General features: G+C 32.0%; 1 protein-coding gene across 3 annotated transcripts in view; it reads left to right on the top strand.

Moving 5' to 3' along the window:
- Positions 1-13,833, top strand: part of SEMA3E (semaphorin 3E) — a 130,528-nt gene that overhangs the window by 47,098 nt on the left and 69,597 nt on the right. Inside the window, exon 1 of one of the 3 annotated variants that reach the window (XM_042815736.1) lies at positions 10,347-10,388. The exons of 1 other annotated variant lie outside the window; for it this stretch is intronic. The gene's annotated coding sequence lies outside the window, so the exon portion shown is untranslated. Of the gene's footprint in view, positions 1-10,346; positions 10,389-12,704; positions 12,799-13,833 lie in introns of those variants that run through there. One more of the 3 variants, XM_042815735.1, reaches the window with a different exon arrangement.

Consider the following 13,833-nt stretch of genomic DNA (forward strand, 5'->3'; position numbering starts at 1 on the left):
GAACAAAATTTAATACATTTTATAAGAACTGCCCAATCTAAATATTCATTTGTCTGTGTCAAATCATTGAGTTAAAAAATCAGCAGTATTCAGTATTCATTGAAATAAAATGTAATGAAATAATAAAATGAAATTGTTTACTTTTCAATTTCTTCTGATTTCAAGGTCATGATGGTTTTCTCACGTTTAGCATCTTTTCTACTATCACAAGAGAGACTTGCAGTGTAAAACTGTCTCATGTAAACTCAACACTCCAGCTTTTATAGAAGTCAGATCTGTAACAGACACTATGGAAGCTGACAATGTTGTAGAATAGGTTACAAGTAGAGTATAAATGATAAATTATACCTGCATTGGCAATTTTAGTCTGTATGAATAAAAAACTTACCTTCCCTCTTACTTGAATTAGCTAAAATTAGGAAGGTCAAGATTGACTGAAAAAATAAGGTCCTTCAAGTCATTCAATAGATCGTTAACAATTTCTGGTCACAGAGAATTGAAGGATATGATTAGGCTTTAAAAAAAAAAAAAAAAAAGTTAAATATACATTTTTATTGAATTAAGAATTTTTTGAATTTTAAATATTCCACTAGACCTTTCAGTAATTAAAATACTGATAGTTTATCAAGTCATTTGTCAGAATTGCTGCAAAAGAATAGAAACATTCTGATTTAAAAAGAAACGCAGTTATTGACACTTCAAATTATATCATTTTTCAAATCTAAACACTTATTGAAATAACATGCAGTAAAGCATTAAAATTCTATCACACTTCAAATGAAAGTTTAGTTGTATGTATTAATTTAAGTATTTAAATTAATTATCTGACTGGAAATATATCATAGTGAAAAGTATTTTTTAATATTACTGCACTCTTTTGCGTCTTTCTTCTAGTAACTAGTTCTTCAAAGAATTAGAAATATTTAAAAGGAGTGAGGAAAAGGTAATGTGAAAAAATACATTTATACCAGTGGAGATAACTCTCATGGTGCTATTCAAGTAATGCTGCTATTCAACCATTATTGAAATTTGCAAGTTGTCATACACAATTAAAAACACAATGAAAATTCCTAAACATGGAAAACAGAAAAGTTTTCCAATTAATATGAATCTACATAAAGCCAGCATTGTTTTTACTTTAGGTCTGTGTATCATTTCTAATTATGAATAATAAAAATTCATGCTGAAGTTAATCTTTTCTTTACAATAAGAAAGCTCTGTAGTGCAGAAAAAAAAAATTTTTTTTTGGTTTACTATTTCACAGTCAAAGAGCATATCAGTTACTGCATATTACTGCAACATTCCGAGCGTTAAATTAAATTAAATTACAGACGATAGAAAAAAGTACAGTTTACATCTTTGGGAGATTAAAAAATGAGGCACATTAAGCAGTGTATTTATTCACAACAGAAATATTCCTGCTGAAATAATAGTCTAATAATAGTCTTAAAACATCTCCTACCATACATTGATATTTCAAAAGCACTCCTAACTCGGTGTGCGCATCTGTTTTTCAAACATAACATGCTGAAAGCAGACTCGATTTTCTTGAATGACTTGCCTTTCTTGTGCTGTGGTTTAGGTAACTCTATCACTCCCATTTTCCAGCTCTGCTACTGGATCTATGCAATGAACAAAGTGTGCTTATCCATCAGGGCAAATAAGAACAAATGATCCATGTGTTAATATATTTTGTATATATTTTGTAGGCTTCTGATGTTTATTATGCATGATTAATTTTATAACTAGAAGGAGAAATCAAGTAATGTGGAGATAGAACTCTTAATCTTTAGCTTAAGCACATGAACCTGTAACATCGGAAGTGAAAATTATACTGTTAGTTTAATATCATTAGAGCTTACTATAGTCATAAAAGAAATGGCTATAACCATTGTTGGTACATTAAAATGCAGATTTACTAGTTTATCTTGTTTTTTGCTAAATTATAAGCATTTTGGATTTTAATAGTTTCATCATATCTTCTTGTTCCTAATGCTGGAGAATTCATTTATATTGGCAGATTATGTAAGTAAATCAGAAACAGAAACCAAAGGCCAGATTTTACATAGATAAGTGTACCTTAACATAGGTAAGTGTACATAAATAAGTGTACCTTCATTTACACAAGTGAAGTAAGCTTTTCCCCTACATGACTGTTCCTGAGTTTATGTTTCAGTAGTATAAAATCATTTGGTATTTCTAGTAGTTTCTTTTGCACCCTGATCATGTCACCTTCTTTTGCAGCTGTGGTTTTTCACTTGTTGAGGCTTAAACTGTATGGCACATTAGAAATTGAATCCGTACATATCCATTTATGGATTTGCTGTGCTACATTCTAATCACAAATATTTCTCTTTTTTTTTTTTTTTAAGTTATTAGACTTCAAGAAAAGAATGTCATTACCCATATGAAGTTTGTAGCTCAAGGTGAAATTCAGTATTTATGTCTTGAGTTCTGTGACCTAAAGCACAAGTTGTAGGATACTGGAAGACAGATGAAGGTGATTAAGCATAAATGAATCCAAATTTCATGTACCTCTTGTGCAATGAAACTTTACATTTAAAATTCTCTGACTTATGAAAGTAAAAAGAAGATAAATATTTAACATGAAAGGATTCCTTAGACGTCTGTGGAACTAGTTAGCTGAAGCAGAGACACATAATTTGCATTAGAGAGCTGATGCTTATATTTGTGACATAAATGCAAGTACAGGATTACCTGGATTAGTGGAAGAGACTGCTACTTTGACAATGTCAGGGCACCTACACAAACACCATGGCTTCTAGAGTTCTAATTTCTGTACCAACAGCTTTCATATTGCATAATGCATAAACACTTCATAAAAACTAAACAGTTACACAGAGAAAATAAATCCTTCTAAAGGACCTTCTTTCTGTTCATTACATCTTTACAACATTTCAATAGATGAAAAAAGAAAACACATGTTCCAAAATGATGGGCCCTTTAAGACACTGTTAGACAATAAGGACATTGGCAAAGTGGTATCTGAATCACCAAAATGATTAATTATATAGGAAAATAATTGTTTTCTATATATATTTACCATTATTTTAAGCTATTCTAATAATTACTATGGCTGTGATACAAAGAAGTGATAAGCATAAAGAAAACAATGTCAACTGGCTTAAAAACTAGTATCAGGCAAGATTTGCTTAGAGAATGTAACTATACATAAGCACTGTGACAGTTTTTATTTATTAACTGATTTTCAGTACTAGTGTCACTGACACTAGTTTAACAGGTTAAAAAAAGAAAAAAAAAAAAACACACCAAAAACCTAGAAGAAAGAAAAAAGAAAAAAAATTAGACTACCACAGGAGGAAAAAATGAATAGGTTGTTATTGCTTTTATTTAAATTTACTTTTCTCAAATAATCTTTTGAAAATACAGATTATCATAGCTATTATATTTGTATTTCTATTATTAATTTGGTGATACTACTTTCATTAGCATAATTTGAAATGGCAAGCAGTATCACTTATACAACAAGACTTCTCTGTGAAATAACACACATATATATATATAAACATACATATATACTCTCTCTATATCTGTGTATAGACATACACATGCACACATTCTGAGGGTCACAGTATTTTCCTCAGATGGCCTTATAAATATATGGATATGAATATTCCTTTTTTATCTTACTCTTATTCACAAATATTTTATCTGGAAAAGTGACATCTATAACGAATGACTTGGTCTCGATATTCTGTGCATATGGAAAATTCTATTCTCTATTGTAAATTGTGCTATGGAACATAAAGATGGAAAAACAACCTGGAAATTGTCTAATTCTTTTCCAATTAGTGCATGACTATTAACTGGAGTAGACTGTCAAGTGTTTCCTTCCATCCTTGCTTAATTGGCTCATCTGATAGCAGTTCCAGTACCTGCCTTTGCAGATTATTCTGAAGCTAATAGACCTGACTGCCACATTATTTCTAAATTTATTGTTAAATTGCCAAATATAATTCCTTTGTTCGTCCTTGATTTTTTTTTTCCTTTCTTTCATCTTTTTTTCTTTCAAAAGCCTGTATTTATAATTTTGTTCTGTTTTAAAAGCTTTATTTTCTATTGCTTCTGAAAGAGCAAAATGGAGAGAGAATGCTTAACAGTTATCAACTTGAACTAGTGTATGTGATTATGAAATTTGGAGGGAAGAACATTTTCATCTGGTTTTCTTGTGATACAAGCGTAATATATGTTGTTGTCTATGTGACCTCTTAGTGCCACCCATGCACTGGTACCTAAAAGTTATTTATTCTGCTCTTAGACAGAAACACCTATCCCTCCAGAAAAAAAAAAAAAACTATTGAAATCAGTAACTTTTTATATCCAAAAGTAATGCTTTCTATTTATCTCCATAGAAACTACAAGAGATACAAAGAGCACAATAATACCATTTGATAGAGCAAATTCTCAGCTGCAAAACGTTCTTTTTCAACTTACGCATCACCATTAGTTATGCATTTCTGCCAGAAATGAACAAGAACATGCATGCTGCACTCGTGAAAATCTGCACAAGCAGAGGTGACCCACTGTTGTCTCCGCTGCTGAAACATGCCATTGAAACATGCACCACCTTACTGTGCTCACATCCACTGTTAGGTCTCCATAAACATTCAGCATGCATTGATGAATGTCTGTAGGTACAATTTTTTCCACAGAGAGGAATTCAATCCCATGCCTTTGCCTTATACTCACTTCCAAGTCAGACACTGTTTTGTGAGACTGCCCCTCTGCAGCCACCTGTAGCACGACAACAAAACTTAGTGGCGTATCAGTGGGAAGGTTCAACCTTTACTGCTGTACTACCAACTATCTGCCTCTGATATCACGAGTTAATATAATAAAATAGGAGGCATTATTTTCTGAGCAGCCCTCGTGGATGGTACTTTTATCACCGAATAGAGCTAATGTGAATTAATTAAATATATTAATACTACAGTAATACTGCATTTGTATTTACACCAATAAGCATTTTTTGATGTACTAATCTTCCTTATCTTTCTCTGTAAAGAAAGATATCTTCAAAGAGGATAGTATTTTATAAAATCCTAGGAGGGTCAGAATAAAATAAAATGCTTCCAATTCTTTAATTCTTAAAGAGAGAATATTCCCTAGAACTTCAAGTAAGTTTGTACTGTAAGTGGCAGAACTACTTAACTGTAACATTTCCCTCTAAAGTATTAATGAAATATAATATAAACAATTAAATAGCTTTAAGTTAAATAATGTATGTTTAGGACTTATTCATTCCTAAGTGTACTTACTTATGACAGTTTGATAAATATATTATTGTATGACAAGCTATTTCATACAGTTCTGATGCTCATTTTACGTATTTTCTATAGTACCAGGAATGGAAAATTATATCCCAGAGTCTAAATACTAAGGCAGCACAGAGCATGTCCTCAAATAGTCCCATGCTCATAAATAATAAGCAGAATATAAGTTTCTGTTTATATTTGCAACACATTTAAATAAAATTCTGTTTATATTGCAACACAAAGTTCTGTTTATACTTCAAGCAAAAACAATGCTGTCAGACTCACCTACAATATGGTAGTTGGGATATGTAGTTCTAAGACAATATCTTCGAAGTTTTCATGTTTATATTGAATCTGATTTTGAAAGTCACCTTTCTGACTAAAAAAAAAAATTAAAAAAGTTGTTTTGTAATCCTGCATAGGGTCTCTGAATGTTGTCTGCTATAGCTTTTTTCTCTATAACTTTTTATCTCATCATACCACAATGAAAAATCCCTAGTAATTAACCTAATGAAATGTTCTCTTTTCAAAAGTACTGCTTATTTTTGGAGGCAGACCATTTTTTTTAAAGATTCAAACTTTGTAAAATGTATTATAGTACATGCCATCAGGTATGCTTAAAATTTTTCTGGCTATGGATCTTGGGGAATTTCAGTTGGTTGGTTGACTTTTTTGGTTTATTTTTATGCTTCCCCTCCTCCCCATGAAATAGTATGAAATTGTGGAAATCAAAGCAAGGCCTGCTTTCATTAGCTACTATTTTTGCAGATTAAAAAAAAAAAAAAAAAAAGGATATTTACATATTTTAAATAAAGAGTTCTATTTTGTTTAAAGAGTATTTCATTTTGAAATGTTAGTTGGCTAAGAAGAGACGGCATTAATCAAAATACAATATGCAAAATTATCAAAATACTTCCATTAGGTCAATATGAAAATAGTTCCATATTTGACAATTGTATCCTATTTTGGCATTTTTCAAGGTCAAAAAAAATTCTTTCAATGCCAGAAAGGAATTTCCTCACAGTTCTAATATCTCATGTGCATTCTCCTTTTTTTCTGAAAGCAAATTCTCATAACAGGATAGCAGTAGCCCTGTCAGCCATCCATTCAAAATGCATTCAAAATATGAAGCTTCCCATTGTTATGTAGTCTACCTGAATGATCTTGTAGATCACAGATGGATAAAACCAAGCCCTGAAGAATTTGGTGAAATAAAAAATTGTTCCTTTCTCTTTTTCCCCATCTTCATAATTTAATCATTTCCTCTTGCATTGTGTCTTCTAGTTTAAAATGCAAACTCTTAGTGAAAAGGATTATTTTTGCAGTGCTGGGTAAAATAATCTATAGGTTGTTATGGATTTTGCACAAGGTCAATAAGAATTATTTCAATGTCAGTATACAAAAATGTGTCAACCTCTGATTTATATTGTATCTTTATACTATAAAAAGCAAGAGTTCTTGTGAGAAAAAAAAGACTATTAATGAAAATACTTCATTAATTTCTTTTTGTAAAGTCAGCTAAAACAAGAAAAGACAGGATGACCCTAAGAACTCCAAAGTTAAGCACCTAAACAAGCATGAAGATAAAGGTGAATTTCTAAAGGTACAATGAAGAAGAAAATAATGTAGGAAAACTCAATAAATTTGTAATACTTCTACATTACATGCAGCCTGAATCAGGACAGGGTAATAGCAAGGTTGTGTTTTGAAGGATGAATGGCTTGTGATTATTTTGTGTTTACATCAGGTCACATGAGGTTATAGAGATGTTACTTGTAATTTGGTCAGATACTTTCTCCTCTTTACATGTAGATTTCTTTGTAGATTTCTTTACAATTTGACAGGACTTTTATTATCAGTGGGTATTTTTCTAAAATATGAAGGCTTTAGGAGCATAAAGTACATATGAAATTCACTAGGAACAAATCTGACTCTGTTAGATGTATCAAAATCATACCAAAATTTACTGTAAGAATTTACAGATGATCAGTCATATTATTTACATCAAATGTACCATTAACTTATGAATAAATGCTAGACTTATCCCTCTGACTTGCAAAATCTGCCTAGGAATAGTGCGGGAAAAGTGTTGGGGAATGGTTGCACAGATATGTGAAAGTCTAAGGATAATATGCAGTGGTTCACAGTATCATTTGTAATAGTTTTGAGGTCACTAATAGCTAACCAATGTTGACTTTTATTCTCTGGTTACAGTGCTTAAGATCAACTCTGATGAGTTCCAGTGGCCTTAAAATCAAATGCAAAAATGTTGCAGGTTTTGACTGCTACTATTTCCAAAGTGTAATTGATTCTGAAATTTTTCAAACACATTTCCCAAGTTATTCAAATACAATTTTTCTCTGTTTCCTTCATCCAGCATTTAGTGTACTAACTAATTTACAATCAATTAGTCATTCTTGGTAAAGAAAAGGTAGAGACAAAGATTTTTTTCATTTCAGGGCTTACAGTTACAAATTTTGACAAAATACAACATTTATTCTTGTATAGAATGCATGTTATGATAGAATTCAATTACATTTAACTGTCTAAAACTTATTAAATTTCCTTATTATAAATCTTTATGTCCTTATACAAAATAATTTTGAAATGTCATTGAAATAACTTTTTCTCTTGTTCTGATAAAAAAATGAAGAGGGATAACATCATAAACAAGCCATCAATCAAAACAAAACTTGAATAAGACGTTTTCCTCCCTACAATTTAAGAAATTGAATTCTTTCATAAAAATCCATTTCAGAATAAAATAAGACAGTTAAATTGGGAAAACAAGCAGACCTTTGATTTATTCAGTATTTATTCACATTCAAAGGTATTTGGGACACATAAAGAAAAACAGAACAAAATCATGGATAGGTTAGTGTCAGATATCTCAAATTAAGGTAGGATTTCTGAAGAAACTAAGTATAGTAGCTGAATGCTCTACTCCTTTCTGTTAATTTAATCTTCTTCGGAGAAGCTGTTCTGGTCAATTAAAGAGAACAGACTTTGTGGTAACAATATATTAATTTCCACAAAGCTCCATTCACTGGTGCTCAGAGAAATATGAGTTTATTTCAGTGCATGTTGAAAATCTTTTTTAATTCACCTATGGAATATTATCTTAAAAGCTGCATCTGCTGGGAGTAATTGATGTGGTAGAAAAAAAAATAACTTGAAAGTTCCCTTTCATCCTTTTTGTTCTTTCCATGTCTATTTTCCCTCTTCTTTTTCTTGCATTTCTTACAATGCCTCCTTTTGCCTTCATTCTTTTTTTTTATCACATTGATGATTCCAGATAGTCTTAAGGTATACTGTCAATCACATACCATCATGCCCAAGAACATATGCCCCTGAAAATCACATGGGATAGATCGTTTTCATCCGTATTTTCAAAGGAAATTCAATTTAACACTCATTTTGAATGGTATAAAATACTGACTTCTGGCTTCTTCGCTTTAAATGAAAGAACCAGATTCTTTTTCTGTCAAAACACTGGATCCCTCCATTGGAAGAATGCTCCTCTTCCCAGATTGGTGTGGTAATAAGCGTGTAGTAAGTGGTGCACCTTAATAAATCAAGCTCTGAAGAGACTGGACTGCCTGCATTTCATCAGAAGAGAGCTGTGATTATTTGAACCATATGTTTCTGCTAAATCTCAAGAGTTTTATAAATCAATTTTTTCACTTGTTAACACTATTAAGATATTTAATATAATGCAAAGCATTTTATCTGAGCATAATGTAAAAAGCGTATATGTCTGTATGGTTTCTTTCTTAGCAATACCTTAGGTGAAGTGGATAACATGTCCAAGAACTATTTCATGGATGTCTGTGTTACCCTTAGACTGGAATAATTTCATATTAAAAAACTCTGATTTATATTTTTAATTGATTGTTTTTGTAAAAAGTGCATTTAGCAAATGTTCTATCAAAAATTCTACATTAAAAAAATTGAATGATAATACCAATGATAATTATTATCTATATAATTACAATTTCTTATAACCAGCTTTAAAAATAACTCATTAAGGAGATAAAAATCATTGGGATTTGAAATCACCAGAGGATTTTAGGCAGTCTCATTATACTGATTTAATACTGCTCACATAAGTAAATATCTACTCTACTTTGGACAGAGATCTGGGGACTTGGTATTATTTTATTTTGCATGAGCACAGAATACAGTCTAATATTTTCTACCACAACCACGTTTTTAAAATGTATTGGCAGAGAACACTTTTGGGATACATCTATATTTTCTGGGAAAAAAAAATCACATCACGACTGTAGAGAATTTGACTACTTGCCAAAATTTACTATCTAGAATAAAACTGAATTTAAAAAATGAACGTATCACCACTATGCAAACAATATCCAGTTACTTAGGAGTAATTATGAAATCTATTTATTAAGCTTAATTTAAAATTTCTGAAAACTAATGCTAAATTCCAGTCCATTCAGAGCATGATGTGAATGCACAAAAGCAACTATCCTTTGAATGCCATTTTAGTGCTGGCATTATTATCTCTTTTTTGAGATGATTCCTTGCTTGTTATTTTGTGGATTTGGATAAAATATAGGAGGAAGTCTATTAGTTGGATGCAATATCAAAACTATTTCATCTGTGGCTACCTAGATAAAATCAGTGAATTTAACTGGCAAAATGATGAATGAGCTCTGGATTAGGCCTTATATTAGAAGCCAAAGTAAGTTTACTGTTCAGGTAATGAAAATAACAAAAGGATCTAGAAGGTCACATATTTTATGCTCAGAAGACAGTGCGGCAAACTACACAACTGTTAACAGGTATTGTAAATGTATTAAATCAATTCACAAATAAGTTTTTGTCATGGTTCTATGTTTTTTTTTGTTTGTTTGTTTGTTTTGTTTTTTTGTTTTTGGGTTTCAGTATTCCACATCAAAACATCATGTAGTGTACGGGGCATTAAAGTGTCACTGCCCCAATCCCAGGTACCTATCCCTGTACATTACAGCAGTCACGGGATCTGGCCCTTCCGGGTGGGGGGGGTTCTCTCTTGCTGCCTAGCAGTGGGTGCTGGAGGTGCTTTCCTGGCCGTTCCAAGCTTTTCAGGTTTGACTCGGTCCCGAGAACTCTCTCTCTCTTATCTTGTCTGATTTATTAATCTCAACTTCAATTAAATTGTATATATTGTGTTATCTTGTATTCCAATATTATAGTAAAATAAGTTTTCCTCCATAGATTGTTGCTGCTGCTCTTTTCCTCCCTTCCTTCCTTCCCATTTTTGTGGGACTGGGGTGGGGGGGGGAGGGCAGAGGCCTGTCGCCCCTGTCATGGACATTGATTGATCTAGTCAACTCCGTGACAGTTTTCTTTCAAGGCAGCCTGTTAACCTGCTATAATTACTGGGTAGGTTTGATTACATACTAAAAATATTAAGATTTTACTACACTGCATTGAATTTCTTCTAGATTAGAATGTGCTTCTGGAAAAAAAAAATAGCTTACTATGTCATTAATCCAGCCCTCATGAAGATTATGTGTTTATTTTCAATTTGATGTGCAGTTTCACTGGATAAACTTCCAAAAATTACTATAAATGTCATTAAATGCTGTTTAAGCTCATGTTTTGTTTTTTAGCATTATGTAGCATACCAACACAATATGTATTTATAGATCTGTATTGGTTATATTTCTGTTTAGTGGCTAAAATCAGAATAGTTTTAATGACAGTAACTGAATGTTTTGCCACTAGGGAAGAAAAACTAAATATTTGCTAAGTATAACAGAGGAAAATATAATAGTGTGAAATGGAAATATCAAGGATAAGTACATGAGCTAACATGATTAGCTGTGTTAAAAGCTTTCAAATTTCACTGAATTTTTTCTGCCATAAGCTAAATAGATGTAGAAGAAACAGAAATATACTCTGTGGCGCATTACACGTTTTATTTATAGGTTTTTTTTCCAATAGCTTTAAAGAAAGAGACATGGTTGTTCTGCATACGGATAAAAAATATTTTCATCTGCCCAAACCATACCTTATAATTGCAGAAATTTTTGCCTCTGCAATTTAAACAAAGTAAAAAACAGAGATATTTAAAGGCACGTTTGCTTTTCACTATAATTAATCTCATCAGTATATCCACACATTCTGAAAAATCACCTAGAAAAGCACCAAACAGCATTTTTCATGGACTTGCTGTACCAGCTCACTTCGTGAAGCCAATTACATTACCCAAATAGAGCTAGATAGCAAGACTTCCCTGCTGTTAGGAGCAGAGGTTGAATCATGTGAGAGTAGTTATGGACTAATGGCTTTCTGCTTGTCATTACTAGACTTTACTTTCTCTCTCCTGCCCTGCCAAGTTTCTGAGGCATCTTCCTGGCAGCCACAAGATTAAACCTCAAGCAGTGAAAGTTCATACTTCAGATTCACTCACAGATTTTACCTCCTACTAATTCAAGTTCCTTAAATGAGGCCCTGAAATATATCAAGACCCATGTATTAAAAATACAGCGGAAACGTTCATAATTATTTTCAACATTCAAGATTTTTCAATTAGTTTGCTAGTTGCTATTAATCCTGCCTTTATTGATCTCAGCTCAGATTTTGCTAGCAAACTTCACTGAATTCAGCTGTCTCTAGACAATTTACACTGTTCCTTTTCTAATGCTTAATGGTTCACCTGAGTTAGCATCTCTCTCTGCTACATGGCAATCATTGTCCTGACTGAAATCAGTTTTGCAGTAACAGAGATGACTGATGACTGTGAGCTCAGGAAAGTAAAAATTGCTAATGCATTAGCTCATCTTCAGCAGAATAGTTTTGAGGTGAGTTTCCATCTCTATTTTTTCCCTAGGGAAGAACATTTCTGCCTCCTGTTAACAATTCTACATGGAATATTGCCATTTAGAGGTTTTAACCTTGTCAGAATTATCCAACCACTTGTAAGATTATATTTTTGTCCTTGTGATGAATGACTCTTCAAAGTACTCTTGGATAGTAACCTATTTTAAGTACTTGTGGTTTAAACTGCAGGATACTTGCATAGCCTGATCTTATTGTTAATCTGTGTTTCATAAACTGTTACAGATATTTCAGGCTGTCTCTGTATGTTTTTTATTTGTTTTTCCTCTGTTTTGTTTATATTCCTTTCTTGTTATATGTAAGCAGATTTTGGTTGTTATTAGCTATGTAATAAAAAGCTGAATCAACTGAAATTCAATAAAGCTCACTAAATTCTTAAAAAATCTGTTCCACTATAATGTTTATAGTCTAGGACTATGCTGCTCACTGGAAACATGAAATGTTATTCAGGTGTTCATATTACTTTGACTTTATATTTCTGGCCTTTTATAATATTGATGGGGACAATTGCTACCTCTTCCTGTAAAGCTGCACTGAGATGTCCACATCACGTACTCAACAAGTTCAAAGTGCCAGACTCATCTGTCAGTGCTCTGCACCTGGATAACATCTTCACCAGAAGAACGTTCTACAGAATTAAGCAGTGTGGGAGGTGAGGCTCTATCTCTGTAAAATTTGAAAGGGGAATCAAAGATTTTCGTGAGGGCAAAAAAGGGCAAGAGCAACTTTACAGTTGTGGTGATGTAATGCTGCAGAGAACAGAGCAGAACAGCAGCAACTTTTTCACAACCTGAAAAAAAAAAAGTATATATCTGAATTGATATTTATCTGTATCCCATATATGAAGATATGTCTTCTTCCCTCTGTTTTTAATTTCTGATAAAATGTTACCTGCTATACAAGATAATTCACTATATTCTAGCTACTTTGAAGCAGTAACAACTTTTTTTGCATTTAATGTCCTAATTATATATTGGTTATCTATCACTTACATTAAAAAAAATCTTGACAGAATAAAAATGATAAAATTATTTAAAAAAATAAAGGATTAACTTCTATCACAATTTTTAAAAGAATTATATGCTAAAGATTAAAAATTAAAAAATCAGATATTACAAATGTAACAAACAATGCGTAACAAATAACTACAGTCCTTCTTGTCAAAAGGATATAATGTGAATATGTTCACTGGATTAGATTTGTTTAAGGAAAAGTACAGTAAAGAAGATCAGTCTGAATATTTGCCAGCAAGCATTGGCAGACAGACAAGAAATCTGCAGGTTTATTCTCGACATTTAAAGCAGGAAATAACAAGATTTGTTCTTCATAGATACTGTAGTGCGTTTGTGAAACATAATCTAGCAGCCCAGACTTGCTTTAAGGATCTCACTGTAAATGCACTGATTTACATGAATATCACAGAATATGTAAATGCTGAAGCTGTTATTTCTTTGTGAAGTAAAATAACACTGATATTTTAGTGGTGCACTTTTACTTCTGGTATAGAACTTTTACATTAAAATGGAAAATCACTATAGTGCAATAACTAAATAACATTTTCCTAAATATGGGGATGATAGCTCTGAGCCATTGTGAAGGTCCATTTTCACCTAAGGGCATAGGAATGGTCTTTTCTTCTTTGTCCTCTATGTTGAGCACTAACAATACATTATCTCTCAAAAACTAT

This window comes from Centrocercus urophasianus, unplaced genomic scaffold (genome assembly GCF_019232065.1).
Source record: "Centrocercus urophasianus isolate 14NV4802_14NV808 unplaced genomic scaffold, USGS_Curo_1.0 seq_15, whole genome shotgun sequence".
NCBI lineage: Eukaryota > Metazoa > Chordata > Aves > Galliformes > Phasianidae > Centrocercus > Centrocercus urophasianus.